The sequence below is a fragment of the Hypanus sabinus genome, chromosome 29, assembly GCF_030144855.1.
Source record: "Hypanus sabinus isolate sHypSab1 chromosome 29, sHypSab1.hap1, whole genome shotgun sequence".
Lineage (NCBI taxonomy): Eukaryota > Metazoa > Chordata > Chondrichthyes > Myliobatiformes > Dasyatidae > Hypanus > Hypanus sabinus.
In genome coordinates this window covers 1,142,025-1,154,340 of record NC_082734.1, presented here as the reverse complement: position 1 = coordinate 1,154,340, position 12,316 = coordinate 1,142,025, and the positions used below count along the sequence as shown (strand labels likewise).

Below are 12,316 nucleotides of genomic sequence, written 5' to 3'. Positions count from 1 at the left end.
TAAATTGAGCAATTAGATTCTAATTTATTCAGAAAAAATTGTAAACAGTAAATTGATGACACTCCTCAACTCTGAGGTGTAAGAATCCTCAATGCTGACTCGGGCAGTGGGAGACTGGAGTGTGCTTGGAACAAATGTTACTACTACTTCTCTTTCTTTCTTTTTCAATCTCTTTATTAAATTTCATATATAAAAAAAAAACAACACATAATAATGAACAGATTACAAATTCAATAAACTTGAAATTACATTAGTAATAGGGTAATAATATCCTATTAAACATCAATCGACAAAAGGTACATAAATCAATCAAGTCTTTATAAATATATATGAAAAAAAAAACAAAAATAATCATCGAAAAAAAAAATTGAAATTATATATGAGAAAAAATATATATTGAAAAAAAAATACTAAACTAAACTAACATGGGCAATAATAGCACTTTATAAATATATAAAGGTGTCAAGAAAAGAACTCCGGAACTCCATACCTGAACAAGGATAAGTAGAGAAAAGGATCTGAAATAGGCCAAATTAATTCATATGAAAGTGTCGAATAAATGGTCCCCAGGTTTCTTCAAATTTAATTGAAGAATCAAAGATAGTGCTTCTGATTTTTTCCAAACTCAAATAAGAAATGGTTTGAGAGAACCACTGAAATGTAGTAGGAGGATTTACTTCTTTCCAGTTTTGTAATATAGACCTTCTGGCAATTAATGTTACAAAGGCAATCATTCGTCTGATTGAAGGGGAAAGCTGATTGCCATCTTCATTTGGTATACCGAAAATTGCAGTAATAAAATGGGGTTGTAAATCGATATTCCATACTGAGGAAATGACATCAAAAATGTCCTTCCAATAGTTATGTAAAATGGGACATGTCCAAAACATGTGAGTCAATGAAGCCACTTCTAAGTGACATCTGTCACATTGAGGATTAATATGCGAGTAAAATCGGGCAAGCTTATCTTTAGACATATAAGCTCTATGTACAATTTTAAATTGTATTAAAGCATGTTTAGCACAAATAGAAGAGGAATTAACCATTTGTAAAATTTTTTCCCATTTATCTGTTGATATATTACATCGAAGTTCTTTTTCCCATTCTTGTCTAATTCTATCCGATATTTCTGGCTGTATCTTCATAATCATGTTATAAATAAAAGCTACTAATCCCTTCTGACAAGGATTAAAAGTAAAAATCAAATCTGAAAAATCCGATGGAGTTGAATTAGGAAAAGACGGAAGAATTTTATGTAAGAAATTTCTAATTTGTAAGTATCTAAAAAAATTAGATTTAGGTAATTCAAATTTGTTGGATAGTTGATCAAAAGACATCAAAATACCTTCAAAAAAAAGATCACGAAAACATTTTATACCTTTCCTTTTCCATATACTAAAAGCTTGATCTGTCAATGAAGGTTTGAAAAAAAAATTACATAAAATAGGGCTGTCCAAAGCAAAGTTTTTCAGATTAAAGAATTTGCGAAATTGAAACCAAATTCGTAGTGTATGTTTAACAACAGGGTTAGATATCTGTTTATTGAATTTGGCTAAATCAATAGGAAGAAAAGAACCAAGAACGGAAAATATAGAATATCCCTTAACCTCACTACATTCCAAATTTACCCACTGTGGGCACACAGGTGAATCCAAATCTAGTTTCCAGTACATTAGGTTACGAATATTATTCGCCCAATAATAAAATCTAAAGTTAGGTAAAGCTAGACCACCATCTTTTTTAGACTTTTGTAATTGCCGTTTGCTTAACCTAGGATTTTTATTTTGCCACACAAATGAGGAAATTTTTGAATCAATATTATCAAAAAAAGATTTAGGAATAAAAATTGGTAAAGCTTGGAATAAATATAAAAATTTCGGTAAAATCATCATTTTAATAGCATTAATCCGACCAACTAATGATAAAAATAAGGGAGACCATCTTATAGTAAGTTGTTGAATTTGATGAAGCATAGGTAAAAAATTCAGTCCAAATAAATCTTTATATTTCTTGGTGATTTTTATACCTAAATAGATAAAGTTATCAGTAACAACTTTAAATGGCATCCTATCACTCAATAAGGTTTGCGCGTTTAAAGGGAATAACTCACTCTTATCTAAGTTTAGCTTATAACCAGAAAAGCTACCAAATTGAGCCAACAAGGATAAAATAGCAGGAATAGACCTACTAGGATTAGAAATATATAACAACAAATCATCAGCATAAAGCGATAATTTGTATAACTTCTCATTACGGGTAATACCAAAAATATTAGGAGACTCACGAATAGCAATAGCTAAAGGTTCTAATGCAATATTAAATAATAAAGGACTTAAAGGACAACCTTGTCTCGTACCACGAGATAATTGAAAAAAAGAGGATCTATAATTATTTGTAAGAACAGAAGCAACAGGTTTATAATATATTAATTTAATCCATGATATAAAATTAGGACTAAAATTAAAATTTCTCAATGCATTAAATAAATATGTCCATTCCACTCTATCAAAGGCTTTTTCAGCATCTAATGAAATAACACATTCTGGGGTTGTAGGTGATGAAGTATAAATTATATTAATCAATTTTCTAATATTAAAAAAGGAATACCGATTCCTAATAAAACCAGTTTGATCTTCTGAAATAATCTGTGGTAATACCTTTTCTAATCTAATGGCTAAAATTTTTGTAAGAATCTTAGAGTCTACATTTAATAATGAAATAGGGCGATAAGATGCACATAAAGTAGGATCTTTATCTTTTTTAAGAATTAGAGAGATAGTAGCTTCATAAAACGATTGAGGTAGTCTCTTCTTAACAAACGCATCATTAAAGATTTCACATAGCCAAGGAGAAAGCAATAAAGAAAAAGTTTTAAAAAATTCTACAATAAAACCATCGGGACCAGGAGCTTTCCCTGAATTCATTGATGAGATAACCTCTCTTATTTCATCCATAGAAATAGGAGCATCAAGCAAGCTACAATCTTCATCTATCAGTTTAGGAATATTCAAGTTATTAAAAAAATTATCCATCGTAAACCGGTCACCGTCAAATTCTGATTGATATAAAGATTTATAAAAATCTTGAAAAGTGTTATTGATTTCTTTATAATCAGTAGTTAAATTACCGTCTTGTTTACGAATTTTAATAATTTGTCGCTTAGTCGAAATAGCTTTTAATTGATTAGCTAACAATTTACCAGTTCGATCACTATGAATATAAAATTGAGCCCTAGTCTTAATTAATTGATTCTCAGTTGAAGAAGATAATAATAAACTATGTTCCATTTGAAGCTCAACTCTCTTCTTATAAAGTTCTTTGGTAGGAGTAACGGAATAAATCTTATCAATTTCTTTAATTTTATCCACCAATAAAGCTATATCTGAATATCTTTGTTTTCTTTTACCAGCGGAATATGAAATAATTTGTCACTACTACTTCTCAAGGCACACTGGCAGCTGGCTGAGTGACGACTCGTGACTTGTCACTCAAGCACACAAGCCACTCTCCTGGGGGTGCAGGCACCCCAGATTGGGAACCCCTGGTCTAGATCGAGTGGACAGCCAGAGACAATTTCCCAGGGTGGCAATGGCCAATACCAGAGGAATCCTTTTAAGGTGATTGGAAGAAAGTTTGTGGGGGAGATTCAGTTACATTTGTTTTTGACACAAAAGAGTGCTGGTTGTGTAGAACCAGAGGTGGTAGTAGTGGCAGATAAATTACAGATATTTAAGACTCTGAGATAGGCACAGGATGGATAGAAAAAAGGAGGGCGACGTGGCAGGGAAGGGTTAGATTGCTGGTGGAGTACATTATTAGTTCACAGTTCAAAGTTCAAAGTAGATATACCATACCATATAAGGTACAATTTGGAGATTCATCTCCTCACAGAAAACCGCAAAACAAAGAATCACAATGAATTCACAAAAACAAGCACAAACCACAAAGACAGTTACACATCATGGCTGTGAAGCCAGGTGAGTAAACCCTCCTGAGTAGTGAGCTGAACACTGGTTTGTCCTTCACCATCAGTCTCGACGCCTTAATCTCTTTTAATCTGGCTCGGTGTCTTAAATGGGTTAAACATCTGTTCGTTATCTGCTCTCAGGTTTGGGCCCCACAAGTCAGTCTGGCCCCAAGTCCTCTCCAGTAAAGGCCACAGTGGCCTTACCTGTACTTTTCAGAGTCCAGCTCGTCAAATATATACCACAAAATCACACTCACACAGAAAGTTCAAAAGTGGGAAATTACAGGCTTTGCACTGCAGTGATCATTGTCCCAAAAGAGTAGATTTAGCAGAACTGTTAGTAGTTATGTTTGCTACCTGCTGGTGTGGACTGGGAGACAACACTAACTCTACTGGTGTGGACTGGGAGACCACACCAACTCTGCCGGTGCGGACAGGAGACCACACCAACTCTGCCGGTGCGGACAGGAGACCACACCAACTCTGCCGGTGCGGACAGGAGACCACACCAACTCTGCCGGTGCGGACAGGAGACCACACCAACTCTGCCGGTGCGGACAGGAGACCACACCAACTCTGCCGGTGCGGACAGGAGACCGCACCAACTCTGCCGGTGCGGACGGGGAGACCGCACCAACTCTGCCGGTGCGGACGGGGAGACCGCACCAACTCTGCCGGTGCGGACTGGGAGACCGCACCAACTCTGCCGGTGCGGACGGGGGGGACCGCACCAACTCTGCCGGTGCGGACGGGGAGACCGCACCAACTCTGCCGGTGCGGACGGGGAGACCGCGCTAACTCTGCCGGTGCGGACGGGGAGACCGCGCTAACTCTGCCGGTGCGGACGGGGAGACCGCGCTAACTCTGCCGGTGCGGACGGGGAGACCGCGCTAACTCTGCCGGTGCGGACGGGGAGACCGCGCTAACTCTGCCGGTGCGGACGGGGAGACCGCGCTAACTCTGCCGGTGCGGACGGGGAGACCGCGCTAACTCTGCCGGTGCGGACGGGGAGACCGCGCTAACTCTGCCGGTGCGGACGGGGAGACCGCGCTAACTCTGCCGGTGCGGACGGGGAGACCGCGCTAACTCTGCCGGTGTGGACGGGGAGACCGCGCTAACTCTGCCGGTGTGGACAGGGAGACCGCGCTAACTCTGCCGGTGCGGTGGACAGGGAGACCGCGCTAACTCTGCCGGTGCGGACAGGGAGTCTGCGCTAACTCTGCCGGTGTGGACAGGGAGACCGCGCTAACTCTGCCGGTGCGGACCGGGAGACCGCGCTAACTCTGCCGGTGTGGACAGGGAGACTGCGCTAACTCTGCCGGTGTGGACAGGGAGACAATAGACAATAGACAATAGGTGCAGAAGTAGACCATTCGGACCCTTGAGTCTGCACCGCCATTTTGAGATCATGGCTGATCATTCACTATCAATACCCAGTCCCTGCCTTGTCCCCATATCCCTTGATTCCCCTATCCATCAGATATCTATCTAGCTCCTTCTTGAAAGCATCCAGAGAATTGGCCTCCACCATCTTCCGAGGCAATACATTCCACACCTCCACAACTCTCTGGGAGAAGAAGCTCTTCCTCAACTCTGTTTTAAATAACTGACCTCTTATTCTCAATCCATGCCCTCTGGTACTGGACTCTCCCAACATCTGGAACATATTTCCTGCCTCAATCCTATCAAATCCTTTAATTATCTTAAACGTTTCAATCAGACCCCCTCTCAAATCTCCTCAATTCCAGCGTGTACAAGCCCAATCTCACCAATCTCTCTGCGTAAGACAGCCCTGCCATCCCAGGAATCAACCTAGTGAATCTACGCTGCACTTCCTCAATTGCCAGTATGTCCTTCCTTAAACCTGGAGACCAAAACTGTACACAATATTCCAGGTGTGGTCTCACCAGGGCCCTGTATAAATGCATAAGGACATCCTTGCTCTTGTACTCAATTCCCCTTGTAACAAAGGCCAACATTCCATTTGCCCTCTTCACTGCCTGTTGCACTTGTTCATTCACCTTCATTGACTAGTGAACTAGGACTCCTAGGTCTCTTTGCGTTTCTCCCTTACCTAACTCTACACCATTCAGACAATACTCTGCCCTCTTGTTCCTGCTTCCAAAGTGGATAACTTCACATTTATTCACATTGAATGACATCTGCCAATATCTGCCCACTCACCCAGCCTATCCAAGTCTCCCTGTATTCTCCTAATGTCCTCTTCGCATGTCACACTGCCACCCAGTTTAGTATCGTCAGCAAACTTGCTGATATAGTTTTCAATGCTCTCATCTAAATCACTGACATAAATCGTAAAGAGCTGTGGTCCCAATACAGAGCCCTGTGGTACCCCACTAGTCACCTCCAGCCAGTCCGAGAAACACCCATTCACTGCTACCCTTTGCTTTCTATCTGCCAACCAGTTTTCTATCCATGTTGAAACCCTGCCCCCAATGCCATGAGCTCTGACTTTACTCACCAATCTCCTATGTGGCACCTTATCGAATGCCTTCTGAAAATCTAGGTACACAACATCCACTGGCTTACCCTCGTCTACCATCCTTGTTACACCCCTCAAAAAACTCCAACAGATTAGTCAAGCATGATTTGCCCTGGGTAAATCCATGCTGGCTCGGCCTAATCCTATTTCTGCCATCAAGATGTGCCACTATTTCGTCCTTAATAATGGACTCAAGCATCTTCCCCACGACTGACATTAGGCTAACAGGGCGATAGTTCTCCGTTTTCTCCTTCCCTCCCTTCTTGAAAAGTGGGATAACATTAGCCACTCTCCAATCTTCAGGAACTGATCCTGAATCTAAGGAACATTGGAAAATGATTACCAATGCATCCCCAATTTCCTGAGCCACCTCTTTTAGAACCCTCGGATGCAGACCATCTGGACCCGGGGATTTATTAGCCTTCAGTCCTACCAGTCTACTCATCACAGTTTCTTTCCTAATGTCAATCTGTCTCAATTCCTCTGATATCTTATGACCCTGGCCCATCCATACATCTGGGAGATTGCTTGTGTCCTCCCTGGTGAAGACAGATCTAAAGTACGCATTAAATTCTGTTGCCATTTCCCTGTTTCCCATAACAATTTCTCCCAATTCATTCTTCAAGGGGCCAACATTGTTCTTAACTATCTTCTTTCTCTTCACATAGCTAAAAAAGCTTTTGCTATCCCCTTTTATATTCCTGGCTAGACTGAGCTCATACCTGATTTTTTCTCTCCGTATTGCTTTTTTAGTTAAGATCTGCTGTTCCTTAAAACTTTCCCAATCATCTGTATTCCCACTAATCTTAGCCCTGTCATACTTCTTTTTCTTTAATGCTATACAATCTCTGACTTCCTTTGTCAACCACTGTGGCCCCTTCCCCCTCTTTGAATCCTTCCTCCTCATTGGAATGAACTGCTTTTGCATCTTTTGTATTATGCCCAAGAATATCTGCCACTGCTGATCCACTGTCTTTCCTGCCAGGGCATCCGCCCTTTTAACTTTGGCCAGCTCTTCCCTCATGGCTCCGTAGTCTCCTTTATTTAATTTCAACACTGACACCTCTGATCTGCCCTTATCCCTCTCAAATTGTAGATAAAAACTTATCATGTTATGATCACTACTTCCTAATGGCTCCTTTTCTTCAAGATCACTTATCAATTCCTGTTCATTACACATCACCAAGTCCAAAATAGCCTCGTTCCTGGTTGGCTCAAGCACAAGCTGATCCAAAAATACATCCCTTAGACACTCCACAAACTCCCTATCCTGGGGTCCAGCACCTACCTGATTCTCCCAGTTCACCTGCATGTTGAAATCTCCCATAACGACTGCATTACCTTTAGCACATGCCAATGTTAACTCCCTAATCAACTTGTACCCAATATCCACGCTACTGTTTGGGGGCCTGTACACAACACCCATTAGGGTCTTTTTACCCTTACTGTTCCTCAGCTCAATCCACACAGACTCTACTTCCCCTGTTCCCAAGTCACCTCTTGCTAAGGACTGAATCTCATTCCTCACCAACAGGGCCACCCCACCCCCTCTTCCCATATTTCTGTCTCTACGATAGCACGTATACCCTGGTACACTCAATTCCCAGGCCTGATCCCCTTGCAGCCATGTCTCCGTTATCCCAACAATATCGTAGTTCCCCATTTTCATCTGAGCTTCAAGCTCATCTGTCTTACGCGCATGTCTTTCTGACACTACGCGCATTCAAGTATAGAATTCTTAGCCCATTCCTCCTCTCTTTGCCAAAAACACTGTCTACTGTACCTAACCCAGCTCCTTGAACTTCCATCGGGCTAATTGCACCCTGAATTTTGATGACCTTCTCAAGATCACCCAAACCTTGTACACATTTAACCCCATGCTTCTTCTGACCAACCCTCTGGATCTGGATCCCTGCCCCCTGCACATCTAGTTTAAACCCCCCCGAGCAGCACTGGCAAACACTCCTGCAAGAGTGTTAGTACCCCTCCGGTTCAGATGTAGACCGTCCCTTCGAAACAAATCCCAATGTCCCTGGAACCAAGACCAATTATCCAAAAACCTGAACCCTTCCTTCCTGCACCATGCTCTCAGCCTCGTATTAATGTGCATAATCATTCTATTCTTCGCCTCACTCGCACGTGGCACAGGTAGCAATCCCGAGATTGTCACCCTGGAGGTCCTACCTTTCAGCTTCACTCCTAACTCCCTGAACTCTCTGAGCAGGACCCCCTCACTCACCTTACCTACATCGTTGGTCCCTACATGGACCACTACATCTGGGTTCATGCCCTCACTCTCAAGAATAGCCTGCACCCGATCTGAGATGTCCCGGACCCTGGCACCAGGGAGGCAACATACCATCCGAGACTCCCGATCTGCCCCACAAAATCTCCTATCTGCCCCCCTAACTATAGAATCCCCTAAAACTATCGCTCTCTTCTCTTCCCTCCTCCCCTTTCTAGTTGAGGGTTCAACCTCTGTGCCAGAGGCAGGACCACTAAAACTCATTCCTGGTAGGTCATCCCCATCAACAGTATCCAGTACGGTATACTTATTGTTAATGGGAATAGCCGCAGGGGTGCTCTGCTCTCTCTGCCTGCTCCCCCTGCCTCTCTGGACCGTCACCCATCTGCCTACTTCTTGGATTTTTGGTGTGACTACCTCCTGATAACTCCTATCTATCTCTGCTTCTGCCTCCCGAATGATCCGTAGTTCATCCAGCTCCTGCTCCAACTCCCTAACTTGGGCTGATAGGAGCTGCAGCTGGACGCACCTCTTGCAGGTAGTCATCAGGGACAACTGTGTTGACCCTGACCTCCCACATACTGCATACGGAGCACACCACTGCTCTGACTGTCTCCCCCATAGCTGAACTGGATTAATAGAATAAGTCTAAAAAGCACCTAGCGACCTTACCTTCCTCCCCTCAGCGAGCAATCACACAGGCTTACCGAAGTCCCCTTACGCCGAAGCCCACTTAGCCAAATCCCAGGACTCTGCTTCCACGGACTCCGCTGCCCGCTCTGAAAAGAAGTCCCGCCTTTTAAAGTGCGCCTGCGCAGTTCCCCCTCCTCCACAGGTATTGACCAGGTAGGCTTAAATCCTACCTACACGGTCGAATTCTCTGAGCTCCCAGCTGAATCACAAGTTGTAACTTGCTCCTGACCGCACTAACTCTGCCGGTGCGGTGGTCAGGGAGACAGCACTAACTCGGCCAGTGTGGTGGACAGGGAGACCGCGCTAACTCTGCCGGTGTGGACAGGGAGACCGCGCTAACTCTGCCGGTGTGGACAGGGAGACCGCGCTAACTCTGCCGGTGTGGTGGACAGGGAGACCGCACTAACTCTGCCGGTGTGGACAGGGAGACCGCGCTAACTCTGCCGGTGCGGTGGACAGGGAGACCGCGCTAACTCTGCCGGTGCGGTGGACAGGGAGACCGCGCTAACTCTGCCGGTGCGGTGGACAGGGAGACCGCGCTAACTCTGCCAGTGCGGTGGACAGGGAGACCGCGCTAACTCTGCCGGTGCGGTGGACAGGGAGACCGCGCTAACTCTGCCGGTGCGGTGGACAGGGAGACCGCGCTAACTCTGCCGGTGTGGACAGGGAGACCGCGCCAACTCTGCCGGTGCGGTGGACAGGGAGACCGCGCTAACTCTGCCGGTGCGGTGGACAGGGAGACCGCGCTAACTCTGCCGGTGTGGACAGGGAGACCGCGCTAACTCTGCCAGTGTGGACAGGGAGACCGCGCTAACTCTGCCGGTCTGGTGGACAGGGAGACCGCGCTAACTCTGCCGGAGTGGTGGACAGGGAGACCGCGCTAACTCTGCCGGTGTGGACAGGGAGACCGTGCTAACTCTGCCGGTGTGACAGGGAGACCGCGCTAACTCTGCCGGTGTAGTGGACAGGGAGACCGCGCTAACTCTGCCGGTGTGGTGGACAGGGAGACTGCGCTAACTCTGCCGGTGTGGACAGGGAGACCGCGCCAACTCTGCCGGTGCGGTGGACAGGGAGACCGCGCTAACTCTGCCGGTGCGGTGGACAGGGAGACCGCGCTAACTCTGCCGGTGTGGACAGGGAGACCGCGCTAACTCTGCCAGTGTGGACAGGGAGACCGCGCTAACTCTGCCGGTCTGGTGGACAGGGAGACCGCGCTAACTCTGCCGGTGTGGTGGACAGGGAGACCGCGCTAACTCTGCCGGTGTGACAGGCAGACCGCGCTAACTCTGCCGGTGTAGTGGACAGGGAGACCGCGCTAACTCTGCCGGTGTGGTGGACAGGGAGACCGCGCTAACTCTGCCGGTGTGGACAGGGAGAACGCGCTAACTCTGCCGGTGCGGTGGACAGGGGGACCACACTAACTCTGCCGGTGTGGACAGGGAGACCGCGCTAACTCTGCCGGTGCGGTGGACAGGGAGACCGCGCTAACTCTGCCGGTGCGGTGGACAGGGAGACCGCGCTAACTCTGCCAGTGCGGTGGACAGGGAGACCGCGCTAACTCTGCCGGTGTGGACAGGGAGACCGCGCTAACTCTGCCGGTGTGGTGGACAGGGAGACCGCACTAACTCTGCAGGTGTGGACAGGGAGACCGCGCTAACACTGCCGGTGCGGTGGACAGGGAGACCGCGCTAACTCTGCCGGTGCGGTGGACAGGGAGACCGCGCAGTCTCTGCCGGTGCGGTGGACAGGGAGACCGCGCAGTCTCTGCCGGTGCGGTGGACAGGGAGACCGCGCTAACTCTGCCGGTGCGGTGGACAGGGAGACCGCGCTAACTCTGCCGGTGTGGAAGGGAGACCGCGCCAACTCTGCCGGTGCGGTGGACAGGGAGACCGCGCTAACTCTGCCGGTGCGGTGGACAGGGAGACCGCGCTAACTCTGCCGGTGTAGTGAACAGGGAGACCGCGCTAACTCTGCCGGTGTGGACAGGGAACCCGCGCTAACTCTGCTGGTGCGGTGGACAGGGGGACCACACTAACTCTGCCGGTGTGGTGGACAGGGATACCCTGCTAACTCTGCCGGTGTGGACAGGGAGACCGCGCTAACTCTGCCGGTGCGGTGGACAGGGAGACGGCGCTAACTCTGCCGGTGTGGTGGACAGGGAGACCGCGCTAACTCTGCCGGTGCGGTGGACAGGGAGACCGCGCTAACTCTGCCGGTGCGGTGGACAGGGAGACCGCGCTAACTCTGCCGGTGCGGTGGACAGGGAGACCGCGCTAACTCTGCCGGTGTGGACAGGGAGACCGCGCCAACTCTGCCGGTGCGGTGGACAGGGAGACCGCGCTAACTCTGCCGGTGCGGTGGACAGGGAGACTGCGCTAACTCTGCCGGTGTGGTGGACAGGGAGACCGCGCTAACTCTGCCGGTGCGGTGGACAGGGAGACCGCGCTAACTCTGCCGGTGTGGTGGACAGGGAGACTGCGCTAACTCTGCCGGTGTGGTGGACAGGGAGTCCGCGCTAACTCTGCCGGTGTGGACAGGGAGACCGCGCTAACTCTGCCGGTGTGGACAGGGAGACCGCGCTAACTCTGCCGGTGTGGACAGGGAGACCGCGCTAACTCTGCCGGTGTGGACAGGGAGACCGCGCTAACTCTGCCGGTGTGGTGGACAGGGAGACCGCGCTAACTCTGCCGGTGTGGTGGACAGGGAGACCCCGCTAACTCTGCCGGTGTGGACAGGAAGACCGCGCTAACTCTGCCGGTGTGGTGGACAGGGAGACCGCGCTAACTCTGCCGGTGTGGACAGGGAGACCGCGCTAACTCTGCCGGTGTGACAGGGAGACCGCGCTAACTCTGCCGGTGTAGTGGACAGGGAGACCGCGCTAACTCTGCCGGTGTGGTGGACAGGGAGA

At 47.8% G+C, this 12,316-nt stretch overlaps 1 protein-coding gene across 4 annotated transcripts in view; it reads right to left on the bottom strand.

The window, feature by feature from the left end:
- The window catches only part of LOC132382856 (inactive serine/threonine-protein kinase TEX14-like), a 100,968-nt gene that overhangs the window by 45,113 nt on the left and 43,539 nt on the right, over positions 1-12,316 (bottom strand). The window lies entirely within an intron of this gene.